Here is a 13,356-nt window from a genome sequence, read left to right on the forward strand (position 1 = left end):
AATGCTTTGGGAGCTAACAAACATACCTCCTCCAAAGAAAGGGGGTAACCAAATACAACTTATCCTTTGACAGTGAGGGAAGCAAGCAAATACACCACCCTTCCTACTGGGCAAGGCAGAGGGTCTACTAAATGTAAAACAATAGAAAAACTTTACTTGAGGTTTAGCTCAGATTGTGAGGTAGTGAAATTTGCGTTCAACACAAAAACCTAAAAGCACAGGCTGTTCACTAATTGAGACAGAACAATAACACTAACTCGCACACAACCGTGCCACCTTTAAAACCTCACACATTATTTTACACTCACAATAGAACGCGGCATTATCTATAAGGTCAGTATAGTTTTCCTACAATGTTAGAAATCAACAGACTAAAGCCTGCAAAAGGATACACTGTGAAGCAACTGCTTACAATACAATCACACAGTGTCATACTATGGAGTATTTAAAATACAGAATGAAACGTCACCAACATGCCAACAAACTGCAGGATGCACTGTAGAGCCCTGCATGATCTGCCCACTTTATTCATATCTCTTACTGGTCTGCCTTACAGACTGTGGAGAGATACAAAAAAATAAAACGCTTTCAACTTCTGCTCTCTCTGCTGGATAAAACCAAGGGTGTAACAAAAGCATCCCTGGTAGCAATTATTCACTCCTCCCGGGCCTTGCTGAGATGCCAGGGAAGAGTATTTGGGGAATTAGCATTTACCCATTTCCCTGACCTACATAAGGGCATTAAAAAGTGCGGGAATCTCAAATACCTATTATCCTGCCAAACTTATCTGTGTGCTGAGGGGGAGGGAGGGTGTTGGACTAAATGTAAGACACTCCCTGCCTCACTCAAGATAGGTGCATTGTTACCACCTTGCCCCCTCCCATGATTGCCACAGTCCTCGTTATAACCATTAGCACTTTTCCAGTTTGCTATTTGTTGTGGGTAACCTAAACAACCCTATCTTGCACAAGGCCAGAAGGGGTACTTTTGATCCCCATAGTTTCATCCCCTTGCTCAACAGTGAGGGGGGCTTAGTAGAAGGCCCTAATACCTGCCAAAAGGAAGGCCTATGTCTTGCTCAAATGGAAAGGGGCTAAAGTTAATGGGTTCAGTGCAGCTAGACAGCTCTGAGCTGTCAAAGTCCTCCTTTACCCTGACAAAGTCAGAGTGAAAGAGGTCTTGAACAGATGATTGCTGTCTCTCCTTCATGTTGATACATTTCGAACAAGCAACAGGTCAGCAGTTGGCCGTGACTGTTTTCCTTGAAAGGATCCAGTTAACATACATGTTTCCAGCTTGCCACTACCCCATTCACAAATTTGCAGTGTCTCTGTGTTAGAACTGGCAGCTTTTTGGCATGTCTCCCCAGTCTTTTTGCCTTCTGTCCTCCTGTTTTTATGGTATACTGGACTCTGTTTTTGCTGGTTTATTGTCTCTGCACACTTTACCACTGCTGATCAGTGCTAAAGTGCAAGTGCTCCCTCTGTAAATTGTATTGGTGATTGGCTTATCCATGGTTGGCATTTGATTTACTGGTAAGTTCATAATACAGTGCACTGGAGGTGTTCAGGGCATGTAAATCAAATACTACTGGTGGGCCTGCAGCACTGATTGTGACACCGACATTAGTAGCCCTGTAAACGTGGCTCAGACCTGCCTGTGTGCAGTTTTAAACTGCTAATTTGACCTGGCAAGTGTACCCACTTGCCAGACCCAAACCTTCCTTTTTTATAAATGCAAGGCACCCCTAAGGTAGGCCCTTAGTAGCCCCATGTGCAGGGTGCATTGTATTTAAAAGGTAGGACATGTACTGGTGTGTTTTACATGTCCAAACAGTGAAATACTGCCAAATTCAGGTTTCACTGTTGCAAGGCCTATCTCTCTCATAGGTTAACAAGGGGGCTGCCTTTAAATAACTTTAAAGCGCAGATTCCCTTTGACGGCAGAAAGAAATATGGAGTTTGGGGGTCTCTGAAGTCACAATTTAAAAATACATCTTTTAGTGAAGTTGGTTTTTAGATTGTTACTTTGAACATGGCACTTTTAGAAAGTAGGCATTTTCTTGCTTAAACCATTCTGTGACTCTGCCCGTTTGTGGATTCCCTGTCTGGGTCAGTAACACAGAGGGATCTGAGGTGTAGCCTTCATATCCATGAGCAATCTGAGCTAGAGTGGAGGGAGGAGTGGTCACTCACATCTGAAAAGACTGTGCCTGCCCTCACACAATGTAGTCTTCAACCCCCTGGTGTGTGGCTGGGGCCTGGCCTGGGCAAGGAAGGATCTTACAAACACTTGAGACTTTGCTTTGAAGTTTGCCTACTTCAAAGGAAGAAAGGGGTATAAGTATTGGACCCAAAACCCCAGACTTTTAGAATCTTTGTGGAATCAAGAGGAACCTCTGCGAAGGAGAAGAGCTGAAGGGCTGGGGGAGGAGTACTGCCCCTTTGCTGTGTTGCTGTGCTGGGTTGGCCTGCTGTTGCTGCTTCTGCCTGAAAAGAGAGCAAAGGGTGAACTTTGCTGTGTATCCTGATTGAGAAAGTTGACCAAGGGCTTGGAGTAGAGCTTGCCTCCTGTTGGAAGTCTCAGGGACACCAAAGACTTCACTTTCCTCAACCTGCAGCACTGGGAACTGGGTGTTCTGTGCTATAAAAGAAGACTGTGACCTGCAGACGCCACATGGAGCCGCACTGCCTTGCTTCACACTGGGACCCTGGTCTCACTGATGCCGTAATTTGACAATTCACTGAGCCACTGCTCGCACTACGACCTGTGGGCCCCGCATTCTGTCATCGCCTGCTCACACTGCAGCCTGGGCATCCCCGACGATGACGCTCCTGCTGACACCGGCGCTGCTGCCTGCACCGTGGCCTGTGGACACTGCTCGTGAGGTACACAAAGCACTGTCTCGTCCCGCACCACAGCGCTGGTCCACCGATGCCAGCACCATCGACTCCAGTGTCATCACCAGGCATCCCTGCCTTCTCTGTGGCCTGTGGACACCTCTTGTGAGGGTCACGAAGCACCGTCCGTCCTGCACCCCTGGCTTGGGCCTACTGACGACAGCGCTTCAGCAACGATGACACCACTGCCCGCACCGTGACCTGGTGACACCGCACATCACAATGCCCCACATCACACTGCAGCCCTGGTCCCACCGATGCCGCTGAATGCCATCACCGAGCCGCTGCCTGCACGTGACCAGTGGACACCACACGTTGCATCATCATGCTTCGCACCACAGCCCCAATGCCATCCCCAGTGATCCATAATGCATGTGACTTCAAAGGTCCGGCTACTCCCTCACCGACTCCGGAACCAATACCGCAACACCAGTGACACCGCTCTCCGGATCTCATTGCAAGGATCATGATGCCCTGCAATTCCAAGGGTACTGTTTGCTGTTCTTTCCGACACCATAGCTGGCCCTAGATGCTGCTGCTGGCCTGAAATGTTGGATTTGCTGATTACGACGCCATGATAGCTCCTGGTGAAGCTATCGACTTCAAGTAACTATATTTTTAAATAAATCTTGAAGAATTCGTATTTTTATTACAGTATGTCGGATTTATATTGTCTTTGGTCTTGTTTTACGTAGATAAATATTGGCTATTTCTCTAAAACTGATGTGGTGTCCTTTTGTAGTGTTTTCACTGTGTTATTGTGTGTTATGTGCAAGTGCTTTACACATTGCTTTTGAGATAAGCCTCACTGCTTGTGCCAAGCTACCAAGGGGGTGAGCAGGAGTTATCTGAGCGGGTATCTCCCTTTTCCTGTCTAGAGTGAGGGTCCCTACTTGGATAGGGTGCAAACCGACTGCCAACTAGAGACCCTATTTCCAACAGTCACCTGCTCACTCTTGTGGCAAGTAATATTTGGTCTTTCGCCTGTAGCATGTTGCCCCTATGATAGCTCTACATCATGATGCTTGCAGTATTACCCCTGGTAAGGTGGCTGCCTTCCCGTCCGCCTCTGCAGCAGTAAATGCAACCCCACCAACAGTCTCAAAGTTGGAGGAGTCAGGCTGTAGCAAGATCGTGCAGTACCTGCTGTTCCAGTCTTAGCATCCGTCCAAGGTGCGGATTGGTATTTACATCAGGTCTGAAACCTTGCTTTGCCTTAAGACTTCATTAAGGAAGGGCGTACCCAGTGCTTAATTTGTAAATAAAAAGGTGCCAGTGCTCAAAGCCTTCCTCTTAAACACGAGGCTGCTGTAATTAAATCTGCCAGCACTGAATACTGGGGCAGCGTAATCCTGAAGCCATCTCGGGCCTCTTCAATCCATTTACGGCCACCCCTGCCCCTTCAGCTCATCCTGCAGCTTTCTACTTTCCCCCTTTATTACGCTTTTTCGTTTTTCCCTTCCTTCGTCTTTCCCATATGTGTCTTTTGCTTGCAGCAAATGCTTGAGGCATAAGAATAAGCCCCGGCCCTCAAAAATAAGTGCCGGTGCTCAGCACCGGAAACAACAAGCACAAATTAAGCACTGGGCGTACCTGCTGGTGACTGAAGTCGTGTGGCACCTTGGGAGCGCTGTTAGTGTTCATTCCCCATTTGATGTTCTCCACACATTTTTTTTAGTTTGGTGGCATTAAGATTCATTGCGATCCTAAAAGAAGAATTTATAAGGTTAGTGCCAATGAACCGTAAAGAAAGTAGCATTTATTAAAACTGTTAAGGAATCTTTGTTGCACATTGCACCGGAACCTCCTAGGAAGAAAAGACTAGAGATTAGGATAATCTATTCTCATGTGCACTCTGCCATCCATTTTTATGTGCGGTTGTTTGGTAGTGGCCCAATGTATCTCTTAAAGTGCAAAATACCGAGCAAGGTACATGTGTAAATGTAACTAATACCACATTTGTATGATTTTATTCTCACTAAACATCAATGTGCGTTATGTTTTAACCTGATAGCTTTTGGTGCCAAACAGAACCTATTTTGTGATGCTATTGAGGGAGAAACAAGCGAGAAAAGGAAAAAAAGTCACTAAATAGTGTGTCAAAGGTGTGGGCAAGGTTGGAAAGTAGCAAAAATAGCAGTAAACATAACTCACATGATTTTGTGTATCCTAATTCAACAAAATTACTGCAAAATTATGTGTAATTACGTGAGATGCACCTGGCACTCAAGAAATTACCCATTGTTTTCGGGTACAAATTCAACTTGAAAATGTAATTTCGAATACATTTCCAGTTGCTCACATTCAGATTTGTAGTTTTGTGCTCAAACATTCCTCAAGCAGTCTGTGTGGGTAAACAAATCGACCGGAAATGTCTGATGACCGCCCACTTTAAAGGAACTACTGCTCTCATTCAGATCACTTCAATTTGCATTCTGTGTTTAGTTTCATGCAAAAAACAATACCCAATCGGTGCACAGATATTTAAAAAAAATCAACCTGAAATGCAATTTGCATTCAAAAATTACTCCAACGGCACATCTCATGTTAAAATCTCACTTTACATTTTCTCCCCAAATTTACACAAACGGGGTAATGATGTAATCTCGGTAATCTTATCTAAATTTTGTTATCCTAAAATATGAAAATTATGCGAATAACTCCAGGGTAATTAAAGTTTGTCCAGCCCTACAAAAATACACCAAGGGAAGGAAGATATTCTAATTTGTGTTCTCACATAGACATTGGGATGTCCATCCTAATGAAGAGCTCATCTACTCCTTCCTCCTTTCCACTCTCATGGCCTCTTGTTCACCTTGGTGCACTTCTGGAAACCGGGCAATGCAGGAGGAAGATGAAGGAGTGGGCATCCACGTTGTTCCTTGAAGAACCTCTGCGCATCCCTAAGCTTAGTGGTTGTTCTACTCTGTCCCCTGTCAAAGGGCAAAATGGCAGCTTTTTAGCTGCTCCAGACTCTTAAAATGAGTTCCTCTCTCCATTGGCAAGGTGCAGGTCAAGATCTACCCCACACATGTACATGGCTGGCGTTCATCAATATTGTACCACCTGCCCCACCACACCTACACCACCAACCTTGCCATTGACCATTTCTGAGCGTGCAGGAGAGAGAAAAGTTCTCTACTGTCGTAACAAATTGCATCAGTTATTAAAGCACATGGACATACACATGCGTAAGGGCAAAGTTCTTTAACACAATTACATAGCGCACAATATGACAAATTACACCATAAAGTGTTTAGCTTTTTTTCCTTCTCGTACACGTGGATGTCTATTTGAGGACGTGGTACTACGGACAATCGAGGTTAGGAACCGCGAGATACGTTAATATGGAAAGAATATTGAAGCACAAAATATTGAAATGTAAGTGCGTACAAAGGACACAGATTTACTATTCTTAACTCCACATCTGATTAAAGATATGGATATCTTCATTGTACATAGATGTGGAGTCAGGTAGGAAATCTCTACTTTATACGTTTTTATATTTTGTCCTTCCATATTGTGTCCACGGTTTATGGAGCCATCCAGATTCCTACCTGGAAACTCCGAGGGTACACCGAAGTACATTACGAAATATGTTGCATGTAAATATGTTGATCTTGGAAAGAGTATATGGCTGTATGGCAGTTAATGTTAGGAGAATATAGAAGTACTACCATAACATGTAATTTCATATATGTTGACGTTTTGTGCTGAAGCTTCTCTTACATGCCATCTCCCTTTCCTTATATAGCACAACTGAATTCTGGGTTCAGGTCGAGTGTGGGAGGGGTTGGCTGGAGTGGAATGGACTTGTAATTATAGAACTACATGAACTGACCGTGTACTGTATGATCACTAATCCCGTTAATAGATTTCAGCCGGAAGGACTATTTAGAGCATTAATTGACACTTTCCAAGATACCAAGGGCAAGATAATTGGATGTTAATTAGCAAAGAGAAAATAAATTGATGCAACTGTCTTTTATACGTCCGTTAAATGACTAAATATCTGACTCCAGTAGGAGACAAAAAATAGAACTGAAATCAATTAGGAGCAGTACAAGTATGCATTTGGTTTCTACAAATCCAGTCGCCTTTGTCAGTAGACCTGGCTCGTGGCACTAGTGATTACCAGGACCTGCTCCTCAGCCCCTTTTTGAGGGAGCATCATTGACGTATTCTAATCCCAGGGCCAGATTTACAAGACCCTAGCGCCTCTTAGGGCCAAACTAGTGTCATTTTTTTATGCTAATGTGGTGTTAAGGAGGCCATTCTCCTTCACCATATTTCCAAAGTGGTGCAATGCTTTCATTGCACCACTTTGCACCCTCTTGTGCCACATTATGCCTGAACCAGGCATAATGTATGCAAAGTGGGTGTTCTCCTCAGGGAGGCCGGTAAAGGAGGCACAGTGAAATTTACAACATTTCACTGTGCCATTTTTGTGTCCTTTTTAACTTTAACCCTGCTCAGAGCACGCATTTAAATGACATGCCCATTACTTTAAATGTGCCTTCCTTTACTTTCGAGGATTAGTGCCACAATTTATGGCACTAATCCTGCACAGTACCATAATACCATCATAAATTTTGATGCTATTGTCCTAACTATTGTCCTATTGTCCTAGGGGGACAGAGGGAATTTTATTTAGGGGAGGGAGGAGTCTATTGGAGGCAAGGGGCCTCATTGGTTAAGAAGGAAGGTGAGGGAGCATTACTAGGAGTAATGCCCTTATAAGTAAGTAATGGACGCATTAGGTAGGTTGTTCTGTGACCCCTATAATGGAAGACCTTGAGACAGGACCTATTAGTTCGTAGGTCACATTGAATATGAGATATTGGTCACAAAAAGTCAATCTACAGTTTATGGTCACTTTATGTGACCTCTCCCTAGGTGACCGTATTGACGGATCGATGGAATGGGTCAGTGACTGTTGGACAGAGTGAGGTGGTTGGGTGGAATGGTGGAGTGAAATGGGCAGCATGGGCAAATAGATTGTATAGGTAAATGGAATGGATGGATTGTGTGAGTGAATGACTGTTGGACCTGGCCCTCTTGGCAGGGTCATCCCAAGATTTTTTGCCTTCTATTGCTGACATCGTTTTTGTTTACATTAGCGCTCTGTGCACTTTTTCCTTGCTAACAGTGGGAACGTGTTTGTGTTCTCTAAACAAAACATGGTAAAATTGGCCTACATGTAATTGACAATTTGTAAATGATACTCCCTGATCCCAGTGCCTGGAAAGTAAATCCTACCAGTGGACCTTCCTGCAATACTCTCTGAGCCACTCATCAAAGTTGCACTTTAAAACATATCTCAGGCCTGCCACTGCAGCCTGTAGTGCAGTTTTAAACTGATATTTATCCTGGAAAGCTCAACCTTTTGCCAAGACTAAACCTTCCTTTTAATACTTATAAGTGACTGTTAGAAATGGGGTCTTTGGTTGGAAGTCAGGTTACCCTCTGTCCAAGCAAGGACCCTCACTCTAGTCAGGGTAAGTCACACACAATCCAAATGATCCTGTGCCCACCCTCTGGTAGCTTGGCACTGAGCAGTCAGGCTTAAGTTAGAAGGCAATGTGTAAAGTATTTGTGCAATAAATCATAAAATAACACCATATAGCACCAAAATAAAAATACCACAAAGTGTTTAGAAAAATATACGATATTTATCTGGATATTTGCAGGTCAAAAACGATCAAAGATGCAATAAGAAAATGTAAAGAAATCACTGAAAAGTGATATAAAGTGCTAAAGTCTCTTAAAAGCAAACAAAGTCTCTTTCAAGCACAAAGTACCTGGTTGGATTGAAAAATCTCCGCAAAGGGGCCGCAGAGGAGGAGATGGGTGGAAAATGGTGTGTGCGTCGGTTTCGCCCCTTCGCACAAGGACTTGCGTCATTATTTTCCAGGCGTGGAAGACGTTGCGTTGATTTCCGGCATTCGTACGGACCTCCTTTTCGGGTTGCAGGGTTTTCAGACGCCCTGGGGTCTGTGCGTGGAATCCTGGGCTTGTTGGCAAGCTCTGCGTCATTCCGGTGGGCGATGCAGTGAAATTTCTCCCTCACGGCAGGCGCTGTGTCGATTTCCCCTCTGGAAGTCGGGCGGCGCCGTCCCAGGTCGGCTGTGCGTCGATCTGTTGGGCCGTGCGTCGAAGTTCTGGTCGCACGCAGGCGCCGCGTCGATCTTTTCCTTGCAAAGTCGAGCGGTGTCGTCCCGGGTTGGTGTGCGGAAAAATTTTCACCGCGGAGCCAGCTGTGCATTGAATTTTTCGCCGCACAAGGAGTCCAGTTGCAAGAGAGAAGTCTTTTTGGTCCTGAGACTTCAGGGAACAGGAAGCAAGCTCTATCCAAGCCCTTGGAGAGCACTTCTTCACCACAGCCAGGGAACAGCAAGGCAGCAGGGCAAAAGCAAGGCAGCAGTCCTTCAGAGAAAGCAGTCAGGTGAGTCCTTTGGGCAGCCAGGCAGTTCTTCTTGGCAGGATGCAGGTTCTGGTTACAAGTTTCTTCTCCAGGAAGTGTCTGAGGTGGTAGGGCAGAGGCCCTGTTTTATACCCAAATGTGCCTTTGAAGTGGGGGAGACTTCAAAGAGTGGCTTAGAAGTGCAACAGGGCCCCTTGCAGTTCAATCCTGTCTGCCAGGCTCCCAGTAGGGGGTGTAGCAGTCCTTTGTTTGAGAGCAGGCCCTCCACCCTCCCAGCCCAGGAAGACCCATTCAAAATGCAGATGTATGCAAGTGAGGCTGAGTACAGTGTGTTTGGGGTGTGTCTGAGTGAATGCACAAGGGGCTGTCAACTAAACCCAGCCAGACGTGGATTGTAAGGCACAGAAAGATTTAAGTGCAGAGAAATGCTCACTTTCTAAAAGTGGCATTTCTAAAATAGTAATATTAAATCCAACTTCACCAGCCAGCAGGATTTTGTATTACCATTCTGATCATACTAAATATGACCTTCCTACTCCTTTCAGATCAGCAGATACCACTTCAATACTGTATGAGGACAGCCCCATTGTTAGCCTATGAAGCAAGCAGGCCTCCCAGTAGTGTAAAAACGAATTTGGGAGTTTTACACTACCAGGACATGTAAACTACACAGGTACATGTCCTGCCTTTTACCCACACAGCACCCTGTCCTAGAGGTTACCTAGGTCACACCTTAGGGGTGACTTATATGTAGAAAAAGGGGAGTTTTAGTCTTGACAAGTACTTTTAAATGCCAAGTCGGAGTGGCAGTGAAACTGCACACACAGGCCTTGCAATGGCAGGCCTGAGACAAGGTTAAGGAGCTACTTAAGTGGGTGGCACAGCCAGCCCTGTAGGGTATGATCCAATGTTACCATGTTTAAAGGGAGAGAGCATATGCACTTTAGCACTGGTTAGCAGTGGTAAAGTGCGCAGAATCTAAAAACCAGCAAAAACAGTGTGCAAAAAGTGGAAGGAGGCAGGCAAAAAGTTAGGGGTGCCCACCCTAAGGCCGTCAGGTCTAACCGTGACCCCTAAGGTAAACCCTCAAAGCTCCTAGGACAGGGTGCATGGTATTTAAAAATACAACAAGTGGGTTTAAGTTTACGTGTTCTGCCAGTGAACAACTCCTTAAAATGTTTTTCATTGTTGTAAGGCCTACCTCCCCCATAGACTAACACTGTATTACCTCATTACAATGAATAAAGTGCTAACTTCAGATTGGGAGCGGATAGGGATATACGTCTTGGACTCTTTGGAATTGTAATTTAAAATCTTCTTTAATGGAAACGTCAGATTGTAAGTCACAAATCTAGAAATACCACTTTTAGAAAGTTGGGATTTCTGAGCTCTAATCAGCAGTGCCTTTCTGTCAGTAGAGAAGGTCACATCACTGTGGCTGTCTCTCCTTTGATGGGTGGTTGATTTCTTCCAGACATGGGGGCAGAGGGGCTTAGCTGTGGACAGGATGGGCCATCCTGTCTGGATGGCTAGGGGAGGAGTTGTACCCAGCCCTAATTACATTTCAGGCGGCCATACCTGCAGCACACATAAAGGAACACACCACCCGGCTAACCATTGCTTTCATCCCAGTAGAAAGTTAGGAGCCAAACCCATGAAATATAGGGGACGGGACAGAGCTAGTTTGGGAGGAGCTAGAGGTTGCCTCTACACACAAAGGCTGGCCCTTTGGATAACATGTGACACATTCAGACCCCAAATCAGAACACTTCTGGACCTGTAGAAGATTGATAAGAAGGGCTGCCATGCTGCTAAAGGGGACGCCTTGCTGCCTGATTGACTGCCTTGCTGTCTGGAGATGGAAGATTGGACCTGCCTACCTTGATCCTGAGCTACCCAGAGTGACTCTATTGTCCAGTTGTTTGACCCACTGTGTAAGCTACAGGGACACAACAGGATGCCAGAGGCCTACCTGCAACTGCCCAGCTGACCAGCTGAAACTTTAGCTGCATGAGCCCTGCTTCTGGACTCTGCTGGAGTGAGTCCCTTTCCCCAAAAGGTGTCAACCAGGTCCTGGACGCATTGCTGGCTGGCATCAGTGTGAGCTCCTCCTAAAAATAAGATCGCAATCCTGAACTTTGGTGTCTTTAAGACTGTGAGCAGGCCCTTTTGTACTGAAACTCTGCCGTCTGTGACGACCATCAACATGAAGTTCTAGCGAATTCTTCTCTTTGTGCCAACAGCGACCGTCTACAACAAAGGTGACCCTCCATGGTGATCCACCTACAGCAACCATCACCCGCCAGCCTCTTCATACAGAAGGCCTCCTTCTCCAGGCCTCCTTTAACGCAAACTTAACTCTTAGCGCCAGGAATTCAAAAGGCAACTTTTTTTTTCAAATTACTTTTTTTGACTTTTTCAGTAAATACAATAAGAATCACATAAAAAAATACACGCGTGACTGAGATACAGAAACAGCAGCGGATATAAAAAGGGTCACAAGGACCGTAAATGTAATGCTCTTCTATTGATAACAGGCCCATGCTGAATAAAGGATCATGAAGAATAGGCAACTTTTTAGTAGGACTAGCTTCTGCTCAATCGTGGTCAGCCTGAACTTGTAGCTTTTCCCTAGTCAAGCACAACATTTTAACCATGTGTGGAGCTTCCTGCTTGTTGGTGATATTTTCACTGCAAATTTTAAAATTCTATATCTTCCCTTCTAATGATTGAATTTTGGTGCTATTTTATTTCTTCAGATTTACTCTATTTTTCTAACTTAGTTTGAAATGTTTATTGTGTTTTCACTTGATTACTTTGTGTGCTACAGAAATACTTTACACGTTGCCTTTTAGTTAGACCTGACGGCTTTTGTGCCAAGCTACCAGAGGGTTAATCACAGTTAATTTAGTTTTGTGGCTCACCCTAAAAAGAATTTTGTTTATTATATTAGTTAGATTTTTTCTCAACTAATGATACAATTTCTCACAGTGATTGAGTGAGGTAAATGGTTTGAGTGCAGTTATGTATTTGGTAGACTGGGACAGTGGATTTGGTAACTAAGGTGGAGATGGAAGGATGGATGGATGGAATATCTGACAGAATCAGTGGGAGGTTAGAGTGAGTAGATGGAAAGAGGTCAGGAATGAGGATGGATGGATGGATGATTGGTAGATGCACTGTGTGCAAAAGATGAATGAGCAGTTGAATTGGGTGAGTAGGTGAATCAGGGAAAGCCGACAACTACTGAGAGTGGTGGGGCAGGCAAATGAGTATAGGTGGGCGCAAGGAGGGGCTACATGAAACAAATAAAATGCTTGCAACTTGACGTTTTCCTTGCTCCAGTTTCTGTCTTCTGTCCAGGCTGCAACTTCCTTAACCAATCCTGGTGCTGCTCTCATGCTGTTAACCAAACTGGAATGACATGGCAAGCAAAAACACTGATGGATGAAACTCAGATCTGTGACTGGGGGTGAGTGTTTGATTTTTTCCACATTCCGTCCATCATCTGTTCTTTTTGCATTTGTCACCCTGGTGGGAAAGGTATGCCCAGACGTGGGTCCTGTGCTTGCTATGCCACTAAATTCAAGCTAGCCTGCCTAAGGAGGGGTGATACTCAAAACCTGTCCCAGGATGTTTGTTTCTGGTCCAGAGAGGCCCTGGTTTAGAAGTTCAGGCTGAACTGTTTCCATGGGGAGCATGGTCAAGAATGATTTTCATACGGCTGGATCTAAACTGGAATGGCATGGCAAGCAAAAAAAGCTGATGAATTAAACCAAGATCTGTGACAGGGGGTAAATGTTTGATTTGTTCCACATTCCGTCCATCACCTGTTTTTTTTTTTATTTGTCGCCCTAAGTGGGAATGTTATGTCCGGACATGATTCCCATGCTTGGTATGCCACCAGATTCAAGCTACCCTAGCTGAGGAGGGGTGATACCTCGAAACCGGTTCCTGGATGCTTGTTTCTGGTCCAGGGAGGACCTAGCCCGGCACTTTGGGCTGGATTGTTCATATGGGGATCTGGGTCAA

The sequence above is a fragment of the Pleurodeles waltl genome, chromosome 11 (assembly GCF_031143425.1).
Source record: "Pleurodeles waltl isolate 20211129_DDA chromosome 11, aPleWal1.hap1.20221129, whole genome shotgun sequence".
NCBI lineage: Eukaryota > Metazoa > Chordata > Amphibia > Caudata > Salamandridae > Pleurodeles > Pleurodeles waltl.